Source organism: Cebus imitator, unplaced genomic scaffold, assembly GCF_001604975.1.
Source record: "Cebus imitator isolate Cc_AM_T3 unplaced genomic scaffold, Cebus_imitator-1.0 Scaffold4, whole genome shotgun sequence".
Taxonomy (NCBI): domain Eukaryota; kingdom Metazoa; phylum Chordata; class Mammalia; order Primates; family Cebidae; genus Cebus; species Cebus imitator.
Window position 1 is genome coordinate 4832644 of NW_016107319.1, and position 11661 is coordinate 4844304.

Sequence of the window (11661 nt, forward strand, 5' to 3'; positions counted from 1 at the left end):
AAAAAAAAAAAAAAAAAGAAGGAAAGAGAAGAAAAGAATTACATGAGATGATATATGCAAAATGCCGTGTGCAATGCTTGGCACAGAGGTGTGCTGAATACCCTTTGGCTATATCTGTTATCAAACCAGGTCACTGACTTATGTTAGATCTGAAAACGAGAAACACAAACCCAGATCCAGTCTGAAAAATGTAGTAGTCCAGTGGTTTCATTAAAGCCATTTTCTAAAACTGAAAGCCATTTTCTAAAACTCTATAGGCTAGCTTATACCATGACATCACATTAACTCTCAATCTTCCAGGACTTAGTATGGCAAAAGGATATGTCCCACATATACCACATGTCTAAGACAGATCCTGGGGATGACACAGGTCCTGCTCTGCATAATTACTCAGGGATACAGGTTGCTGGTGATTCCATGATCTCAACATAGAACTTCAAATTCGCTGTGGCAAGGGTGAATGTGCACATTTTGTTTAAACAGCTCCTCTTCCCTGAAGGGAAGTGCTTACAGATATTCTACTCACTCTTCCACCCTTTGTCCCAGAAATAATGAACTTCACCATACCCACAATTCATTACAAGAACAAGCTTTAAGGTCTCACCTAACCACAGTGAGTGACTAGGTAGTGCAGTCTTTCCAAGAAGGAAACCCTATAACCACACAGTAATAGTTACTGGTGTTGTCTATCACACAAAATAATGGGCAAATTATGAATTAACTGAGTCTTTCCCCTTCATATACAAATTAGATTTCCCTGAAACATGTTGCTTACCTCTACAAATATTAAATTAAATTAAAGCCAAGAAAATTTGGTATTCCACAATTGCTTATTATGGAATAAAATTTCTCTCTACCCAAATAAAATGTTATTAATCAGAACAAAATTCTTTAAGAAAAAAAGATAAAATGTTATTAAAATGAATTAATGAGAATGGAATAGAACATAATAGAAGTGTAAATAACTAGACCCCTACACATAAAAAAAAATTACAAATACTCCTTGTTTGCTGAAAAGAGCTGTTTAAATAAGAAGAGATGAACCACAAATGGTGTCTAAGTGCTCTTAGATAAGCCAAAAGCTCAGAAATAATGTGAACAGCTTTCTATCCAACGTAGTTCTGAAAATTAATTGATGTTTGATTTAGGAAGGGGAAAAATACTTTTTCCTCTCCCCAGTCACTGTCTGAACACTGTTAACCCAAACTCCCTGCTCAGTGCCTTATACTCCAGGAGACTCAGATTCCAAACGGCCCAAGTTTCCCTGTTTTTGCCAACTCTGAGGTAATTCTGATGCCCAGCAAAGGCTGAGAAGCCAAGCTCCAGATCTTCTCCAGAGTCTAGGAGAACGATCTCAGGAATGTGAGTAGTTTCTGATTTGCCATCCCAGGACATATGCTCATCCACAGCCTCAGTGTCTGTAATGATACTAATGCCTTCACAGTGTCATTGAATGCATCTACTGCTGCCACCACGACAAACCCAGACCGCTGACAGCGGGTAAGGAGGAAGAGAACAAGAAATGACCCTTGACTCTACCACTGACCCCAAAATTGTGCTACCCATAATGCACGAAAAAGATAAACACAATCCCTGCATTCATAAAGCATATAGCCTGGTAAAGAAGAAACTTAGTTTCTAGTTTATCACCCATTCTCTCCAATTCAAGATTCAATTTCCATTACCTTGAAAGGCTGAGAAGCAAGGCCAGGTGTAGCGGCTCACGCCTGTAATCCCAGCACTTTAATAGGCCAAGGCAGGCAGATCACGAGGTCAGGAGTTCAAGATCAGCCTGGCCAACATGGTGAAACGCTACCTTCACTAAACATACAAAAAATCAGTCTTGCATAGTGGTACATGCCTATACTCCCAGCTATTTCAGGAGGTCGAGGTAGAACTGCTTGAACCTGGAGGCAGAGGTTGCAGTGAGATCAGATCATGTCACTGAACTCCAGCCTGGGCAACAGAACAAGGCTCCATCTAAATAAATAAATTAAAACACCAGAAAGACTGAGAAGAATCAAATCCAGAATATATTTTCCCAATCTTTTGCATTTATTTTTGCAAAGATATTTATCCCACTTAAACTACAGTTTCAGACCAGCTATGCTGGTTTATGCCTGATATCCTAGCACTTTGGGAGGCTGAGAAGGGTGGATCATGTGAGGTCAGGAGTTCAAGACCAGCCTTGCCAACATGGTGAAACCACCGTCTCTACTAAAAAAATAATAACAACAACAACATAGCCAGGGGTGTTGGTGCATGCCTTTTATCCTAGCAACCGGGGAAGCTGAAGTGGGAGAATTGCTTGAACCCAGGAGGTTGATGATCCAATGAGCTGAGATCATACCACTATGCACTTCAGCCTGGGTGACAGGGCAAGACTCCAACTCGAAAACAAACAAAATCTTCAGTTTATACATCATTTGAAAAGGTTTAGTTTCATTGGTCACAGTTTCAGCACCTTGGACAGTTCTTTTTAAGCCTCTATTCTGTATACACAATTCCCTGTCCCAATAAATCTGCAATCCCAGTTATACTGTGTATTTATTTTTAACATACTGAGAGAATACTGTTACCTACTTGGTCCTGAAGTTCCCTGAAACCTCCTCTTCCTTCTCTTATGGAGAATCTTGATGTAGGGAGAGTAATATATAGCACTATAGCCAGGTGCGGTGGCTCAAATCTGTAATCCCAGCCCTTTGGGAGGCTGAACTAGGAGGATTGCTTGAAATCAGGAGCTCAAGGATGACCTGAGTAACATGGTGAGACCCAACCTCTACAATTTTTTTGAATACTTAACTGGGCATGGTGGTGCACACCTGTAATCCCAGCTACTTGGGAGGCTGAGGTGAGAGAATTGCTTGAGCCTGGGAGTTTGAGGCTGCCATGAGCTGTGACTGTGCTGATGCACTCCAGCCTGGGCAAGAGACAAAAACACCCTCTCTAAGAAAACAGAATTTATGTAATTTGTTAAGTTCATCCTCTCCAGTCCCTGATTCCAGGGAATATAACATTAGTAGTTACGTTGCAATGATAGGTTATATCAGAGTTTCTCAACCTCAGCACTGCTAACATTTTGACACAGACAATTTTTTGCTTCAGGGACTGTCCTATGTACTGGAGGATGCTGAGAGGCATGCCTTGACTCCAACTGCTAGATGCCAGTAGCATCCTCCTCCCAGTTGTAGTAAGCAAACATGTCTCCAGACATTGTCACATGTTTTCTGGGTCAGAAAGTGGGCAACACTTCCCTCAACTGACAGGGAATGGTTTATATTTACTGCACACAAAATATGAGCAAAACACTGAGTTAAGCTCCTAACATACCTTACTTCATTGAATTATCTCAGCAGTCCTATGTGAGCAGGGACTACAAGCATTTTTTGATTAAAGAAATGAGGCTTAGAGAACTGATTGGCTCATTCTCAGTCACAAAGCCAATGAGCATCAGAGCATTACACCACAAATTCGTACTTGGAATCTCTAACCCTCAGTATAAAGATATTTGGAGATGGGACTTTGGAATAGATAACACCATAAAAGTAAGATCCCTATATTGGGATTACTGCCCTTAAAAGGAGAGGAAGAGCGAGATGACTTTCTGTCCCTCCACCTGTGCACATTGAGGAAAGGCCACTGAAGGCAGAGTGAGAAGGTGGCCATCTGCCAGCCACAAAGAGAGCCCTTACCAAGACCTGAACCAACTTGGCACCCTGATCCTGGACTTCCAGTCTCCGGAATTATGAGAAAATAAGTATCTCTTGTTCAAGTCACCCACTCTATGGCATTTTGTTATGGCAGTCTGAACACAGTAATATATCAGTTTGTCAGAATGGGTCAAAACTTGGCTGGGCATAGTGGCTCATGCCTGTAATCCCAGCATCTTGGGAGGCCAAGGTGGACAGATCACCTGAGGTTGGAAGCTTGAGACCAGCCTGACCAACATGGAGAAACCCTGTCTCTACTAAAAATACAAAATTAGCCAGGCATGGTGGTGCATGCCTGTGATTCCAGCTACTCGGGAGGCTGAGGGAGGAGAATTGCTTTGACCCAGGAGATGGAGGTTGCAGTGAGCTGAGATTACACCATTGCAGTCTAGCCTGGACAACAAGAGTAAAATTCTGTCTCCAAAAAAAGAAAAAGGAATGGATCAAAACTTGAAGGAAAGCATGATTTATCCTCCAACCCAGTGTGCACAGCTTCCCCAAAATGATAAAGCAAGTCACTCTGGCCTTCCTTTGCTGACAAAGTGAGCTTAAAACTAACCATCTCATGATGAAGAAAATTCTGATGGGTCTCATTTAGTTTTTCTGAGGCACAACTCCTATCCATGGTTTTGTTAATAGTATTTCAGAACCACACTATACCAGAGAGAAAGGAGATCAGAGATAAGGTGTTCGAACATCCTTGTCCCTCTTGTCTTTTCCAGGCAGTTGTTATCATGACTTGGGAAATGAGACAGATGTGACTCTCCATGTCAGGAGTGATTGATGGCTCCTTGCCTATGATACACCCATGTAGCCCCAGAGACCCGCCTGAGGAATGAATGGTTTCGTAGATGAAAGGTGATAGAATTGAAGAGACCTAAGATTTACTCCCAGGTTTGTCATCAATAGTTATGAGCCCTCACCTGCCAGGCATTCAGTCTGTCAGCCTCAGATCTTGTATCTTTAAAATTGGGATAATTCATTCTTTCTTGAAGAGTTATGGAAGACTTAAGAGAGTGAAACAAAAACATGCACAAAAGCTTCCGGCATTCAGTGATGGTCAATAAATGATAGTGATCATGGTCTCATCCTATAATTATTCTGGATCTTTGCTGGATGGATTCTGGAGCTGTTTCTCATTGGCAATTCCTATGTCTGGCCTAAAGTTCACTTATTATTTTGGAGGTCTGGATAATCTGGTCTGACCTAGAGTGGCTGGCTTAGACCTCATTGATCAGAACGCCCCATCATGATTTACTCAGTCAACATCAGAGGATGAATGAAGGGCATGTCTACAGAGAGGTATGTGCAGCAGATGGTGTGGAAAAGCATGCAATACCACTGGAGCTAACATCATCCACAGGCACCCCACTCCTTCCCATTTCCCATGACGGATATCACTGACCAAAAACAATGTGGAAGGCCCAACCTGTTTTAACAAGACACAGCAACAAAGAGCCTGCCTGGTTTCAATCCCCATCTGCCACACTTGCGTTTTTTAAGACCTTGGCAAATCACTTAAGCTTTCTGGGCTTCAGTTTCCTCTTCCGCAAAGTGAAAATGATCATAACATCTTGACCTCAGAATCATTAAAAGAATTACATGAGTTAATGTTGCAAAAGCCCTTAGAACCAGCCCTGGAATGGTATGAGGGCTCCGCAAATGACTGTTAATTATTGAAATCAAATAAATCCAAATCCTTCTGCAGTTTTTGACTTTTCAATTAAATAAGACACAGCCTGAATACCTCTCTTCTTTCAATAATCCTTTCCCACCCAGAAAAAAAAAGTGCCTTCAATTAAAAGGCAAGGCAACAAATCAACTTAAAAACAAACAACACATAAAATAGAACAGGAAAGAACAGCTTAAGAAATTAATGTATCCTCCTGCCCAGGGCCTTGCTATGGCGGGAGAACTTCATCGGGACAACATCTTCTGCTCAAGAAGAGATGAGGGCTGGGCACAGTGGCTTACGCATGTAATCCCAGCACCTTGGGAGGTAGAGGCAGACAGATGACCTGAGGCCAGGAGTTCGAGACCAGCCTGGCCAACATGATGAAACCCTGTCCCTACTAAAAATACAAAAATTAGCCAGGCAGTAGTGGCATGCACCTACAATCCCAGTTACTCAGGAGGCTGAGGTATGAGAATCACCTTAACCCAGGAGGTAGAGGTTGCAGTATGCCAAGATCATGCCACTGCACTCTAGCCTAGGCAACAAAGACTCTGTCTAAAAAGAAAAAAAAGAGAGAAAAGAGGGGAGACGTGATCAGTGTCTCTCCCTCCTTTTCCAACCCACACCTCCCTCACTGGCCACCAGATATCTAGCTGCTGGGCTTGGTGGATGTTCATGAACTCTGTAAACTCTAAGAAGTCTCATTGGCCAATACATATAATAATCACCAAGGTCTCATCAGTGTGTGTCCTAGGGCGAGCGTCTATTCAGAAAGTCCCATCAGACTGGGTGTGAAGCTCACAATGCAAGTTTTCTCTTGTGTTCTCTAAGTGTTCATGAAAAGCAGTTTTCTCTTGGTTCTGGAGAATTTGCCATGTAGCCCCAGGTTGTCTGTACATGTGAGCTGTAGGACTTAATAATGACACATATGTATAAGCGATCCTCACAGTATTCACAGCCGATTAAGCCTCACCCCTCCTGGAATGATCACGTGCTTTGCAGCAAAGAATAGAGTTTATGCCCTTAGGCAAACCGTTATAGAAGTTAACTAAATTTGAATTCTCCCAGGTCCTCTTGAGTGCATTTTTTTTTTCTTACGAGTTCTCTGAGCTTCTATCAAATCTAATTGATTTTTAGCACAGGAAGCCTTACTTCCCAGTATAGCTTTGGACCCTTTTTTCTTGTAGCCAATGGCAAAAGATCCATTTATAAATTGTTAAACACGTTCACAGCTAAATGGCACCAAAATAGCCCAGGAATATTTTAATATTCCTAGTTTATTTTGATTAAAATACAAACTTTTCAAGTTAGCTGTAGGATTATTTTTCATAAGGCAGGCAGGTTACAGAGCTGAGCGCCACTTAATTTAGTGTTTAATCAGGAGAACTACTGTGGCATCAGGCTGATTAGGTTGGCTCAACTGCTGCCTGCTCAATTTTTCCCCATAATTGTGGGATATTCTTTATGGTGACAAGTGCCCAGACGGTGGAATTCCAATATGCTATACATCAGCTTCTCCATTATTGGATTAGCTGGATTTGGCATCGTTACTGCTGCACTTTCATTCCTATCATTGATCGCATCATCCCTTCTATTTCACAATTAATGCAAGTCTGCTGGATTGATCAATCTTCTCCTGTGCTTGGGCCGCAGTCAATACATTCTTATGGCTGTGTGTTAGTGATCTGCAGGGTTTCTTGCGAGACCTGAAACCCTTGGATTTGTCACTGTGGCGAGAGGTCTTCTTCATTTTAAAGTGCTTCTGACTGCATCATACTGCTTGATGCAGTGTCTTCAAATTATACATGTACAAAGAGAGAAAGATGAAAGAAAAAGAATTAGCGAAACAGAGAAGGAAAGAGAAGAGGAAGGAAGAGGAGAGAAAGAAAGAAAGGAGAGAGAAAGAAAAAGAGAGAAAAAAGAAGGAAGGGAGAGAGAAAAGGAGGGAGGGAGGGAGGAAGGAAGGGAGGGAGAAAGGAGGGGGAAAGGAAGGAGGGAATTCATTGGCATAGTCGTCAACCTTCAATCTTTTGAGTTATTACTCTTGTTTACTAAATTTTACTTACTTGTTTTTTCTTTTCTGAGACAAAGTCTTGCTCTGTCACCCAGACTGGAGTGCAGAGATGTGATCTCAGCTCTCTGCAACCTTTGCCTCCTGGGTTCAAGGAATTCTGCTGCCTCAGCCTCTTGAATATCTGAGATTACAGGTACGTCACCATGTCCCTCTACTTTTTGCATTTTAAATACAGACACAGTCTCACCACATTGGCCAGACTGGTCTCAAACTCTTGACCTTGTCATGCATTGGCCTCAGCCTCCCAAAGTGCTGGGATCACAGGCATGTGCCACCACACCTAGCCTAAAGTTTACTTTCTAAAACTTCATGCTGTTCATTCAAGACTCATTAAAGCCAATTCACCAAAAATATCATCCTGTTACGTCTTCTTTGGTAACAGCTATTTCCATTATGTTGTGGATATCTATTTTTTTCAGTGAGAACTTGCACATGAAACAAGATAGGGCAACATGTGTAGGTAGGACTGAAAACTGGATCCAAGTTTGCTCTTAATTGAATGTACATAATGCTAAGTTGGGTAAGGGACACTATGCCCAGCATTTTACTGTTTTTTTGTTTGTTTGTTTGCTACCATTTCTGAAATCTGTTGCCATTTCATGTATTTCTCAGGGCACAAGTTATATTAGGAGGCCCTGGCTAGCAAGCCTGAGAAGATCACATATAGATTTTTGCACGCCCATGCTGATATTTCCTAATGCTAAGGTGTCGACTGGGTTGGCTACAGAAACGCACAGGAGCGTGCAGCCTTCACTGGCAGCAGCCTCACCTCATCCTCACAGTTTCTAAAGACATGCATGTAGTGAAATGAGATCATTTTGATGGGAGTTTACCCTGATTGGTTAAGAAGTTAGCGACAAAAGTATATTCAAAGTCGTGTTAAAGAGAAGAGCTTCCAAACAAGAAAGAGTAGAAATGTATTATATTGAAAGAAACATATTATATTGAAAGAATGACTTAAATAGTCAAAGATGGCTGGAGAATGGGCAGTTGTACAACTATGTGCAGTAGGCAAAATTATGACCTCCTTTCCCGAGATAGCCATGTCCTAATCCCCAGCACCCGCCAATGTGATGCGTGACATGACAAATAGAATTTTGTAGATGTTAACAAAGGTATGCACCTAAAAACAGGGAGATGGGCTAGGTACGGTGACTCATGCCTTTAATCGCTGCACTTTGGGAGGCCAAAGTGGGTAGATCACGAGGTCAGGAGTTTAAGACCAGCCTGGCCAACTTGGTGAAATCCTGCCTCTACTAAAAATACAAAAATGAGCTGGGTGCTGTGGCAGGCACCTGTAATCCCAGCTACTAGGGAGGCTGAGGCAGGAGAATCGCTTGAACCCGGGGGACAGAGGCTATAGTGAGCTGAGATCACGCCACTGCATTCCAGCCTGGGTGACAGAGAGAGACTCCACCTCAAAAAAAAATTGGGAGATTGTTCTGGATTATTGGGGAGAATCCCATCAAATCACAAAAGCCCTTAAAAACACAAGATTTTCTCCAGCTGCGATCAAGATGTGGGAAAAGAAGTCAACGAGATTTCAAGGGTGAGAAGCACTTGTACTGCTGTTGACTATGAAAAGGATAAATCCACGTGTCATGAAAGGATGTAAAAGACCCCCAGGAGCTAAGAGAAGCCCCTGTGCTGGCAGCCAGCAAGGAAATGGAGACCTCAGCTTTACAGCTGCAAGGAAAGAGATTCTGCTGACAACCTGAAGGAGTTTAGAAATGGACTCTTCTCAGACCCTCCTGATCAGACTGCAAACAGCCAAAGAAAAACCCACAGTGTAGAAACCAGTTGAGCCAACTAGACTCCCCATTTCCTGTCAATTACCTTTCTAGACATAACCCAGAAACTTTTCTCTTTTTGTCCTTCAACAAGAAATACGAACTGTGTTGGAATGTTTCCTTGCCATCCCTTTATTCTGTGGGTCAACTTAGTCTTCCTCCCCTCACCTACAAAACCATGAGATCACAGGTATTTGTTATCTGGAGCTGCCAAACGTGTGGTAGTTCTGGCAGCAGTAGAAAACTAAGACTATGAAAACATGGAAAAGACAAGATAGTGGGTCCCTAAGGGAAGGTGACATGAAATGCCAGGGTTCAAAGTGTAGTTCCACTGCTTGGGAGTTGAGTGTCCTTGGCTAAATGACTTAACTTCGCTAAGTGTTCTCTTATACACAGGCTTTATTTTTTTAATGAAATTAATGGCCAGGCACAGTGGCTCATGCCTGTAGTCTCAGCACTTTGGGGGGCCAAGGAAGGAAGATCACTGGAGTCCAGGAGTTCAAGACCAGCATGAGCATGAGAGGGAGACCTTGTCTCTACAAAACCTGAAACCTAGCCATGTGTGGTGGTTCCCAAGTGTAGTCCTACCTACTTAGGAGGCTGAGGTGGGAGGATTGCTTGAGCCCAGGAGTTCTAGGCTGCAGTGAGCTATGATCACAACAATGTACTCCAGCCTCATCAACAGAGACCCTGGCTCTAAAAAAAAATTTTTTTTTAATGGCATTACCCATGCTCTCTAGCCAAAGATGCTTAAAAGCACACCTATATTTGAACAGAGTAAGGTTTACTACCTGTTGCAAGGGAGAACATATACTCTGGGGAACCACAGACTACCTCAATAAATAAGTAGTCAGGGACAACTTCTTAAAGGATTTGTCTTTGTGTTACGTATTCCTGAGTAGGGTTCAAAGAAGTGAGGCTTTTCTCTGAATTGGATGCTGTCAGAAAGTGGAACTATTATATCGCTGGTTATCTTCCTAACTCTTACCCAGAAGTAGGGAAGACTTTAGTCAAGGGAGAGCTGTAGTTGGTTAGGAAGCAGCCGTCACTCACATGAACCAGAAGAGGAAGATGACCTGCTCATTCTGTGATTTAGGGAAAGGTCCATGTTTCTGACTGAGTTTAGACATGATCACCTAGTGGTCTTGTCTTTTCCTGACCCACCGCAGTCCTGAGATAACCTTGTCTGATGCTGACATTCTATGAAATTGTTTGTGTTCAACAGGATAACATCAAAATCTGTGAGTGTCAGGCCGGGTCTGACCGACACCAAGTCATCGCTGATAGGATCTTCCAGGGGCTGCTTTTCTATTTCTCGAGATAAAAAAAAATATAAAACGCTTACCATAGTGCCAACTTTCTGATTTACTTGTCATTCCTGGGTTCCTTTTCCCTGTTCCTGTCAATCACCTTTCTAGACATCACCCAGAAACTTTTCTCATTTTATCCTTCAACAAGAAATACTAACAGTATTGGGATGTTTCCTTGCCAGCCCTCTATTCTATGGGGCAACTTAGTCTTCCTCCCCGTAAGCAAGCAAGAACACAGTCTCATGCAAAGGGAGGAAGATGACTGGAATGCAAGCAAGGGATCTTTAGATTCTCTTGAAAGGTCAGGGGAAGGCCATTAGCACTCATCTTTTCCTACTGTATGTCCTGTGAGGATATGTGTTTGTTTTGTTTTGTTTTGAGACGGAATCTTACTCGTCACCCAAGCTAGAGTGCAATGACACAATCTCAGCTGCCTGCAACCTCTGCCTCCTGGGTTCAAGCAGTGCTCCTGCCTCAGCCTCCCAAGGAGGTAGGATTACAGGTGCCCATCACCATGTCCTGCTCACTTTCTGTATTTTTAGTAGAGATGGAGTTTCACCATGTTGGCCGGGCTGGTCTCAAACTCCTGACCTCAAGTGATCCACCCACATTGGCCTCACACTGCTGGAATTACAGGCGTGAGCCACTGCGCCTAGCCTGTTTGTTCAAGGATTCAACCTGTTCTGTCCCAACAGGTTCCAACAACTGGCCCAGTGCTTGTAGAGACACGTGGATTAGGTTATCTTAATCTGGTGCAGCCAATCCTTGGTCTCTCACAGCTACTTCTCCTTTCTTCAATACCAGCTTGCCATACGTCTTTCTGGTTATAACCTGCCTTTTGTATTTTTTCCCTTTGTAGAAATGATGTGGCTGGGCATGGTGGATCAAGCCTCTAATCCCAGCACTCCGGGAAGCCAAGGTGGGCGGATCACAAGGTCAGGAGATGGAGACCATCCTGGCCAATATGGTGAGACCTCGTCTCTACTAAAAAGAGTAAAAAAATTAGCTGGGCATGGTGACAAATGCCTGTAGTCCCAGCTACTCAGCAGGCTGAGGCAGGGGAATTGCTTGAACCTGGGTGGCAGAGGTTGCAGTGAGCTGA

At 42.9% G+C, this 11661-nt stretch overlaps 1 protein-coding gene across 1 annotated transcript in view; it reads right to left on the reverse strand.

Annotated features, from left to right (window-relative positions):
* The window catches only part of RBFOX1 (RNA binding fox-1 homolog 1), a 754257-nt gene that overhangs the window by 714729 nt on the left and 27867 nt on the right, over window positions 1-11661 (reverse strand). The window lies entirely within an intron of this gene.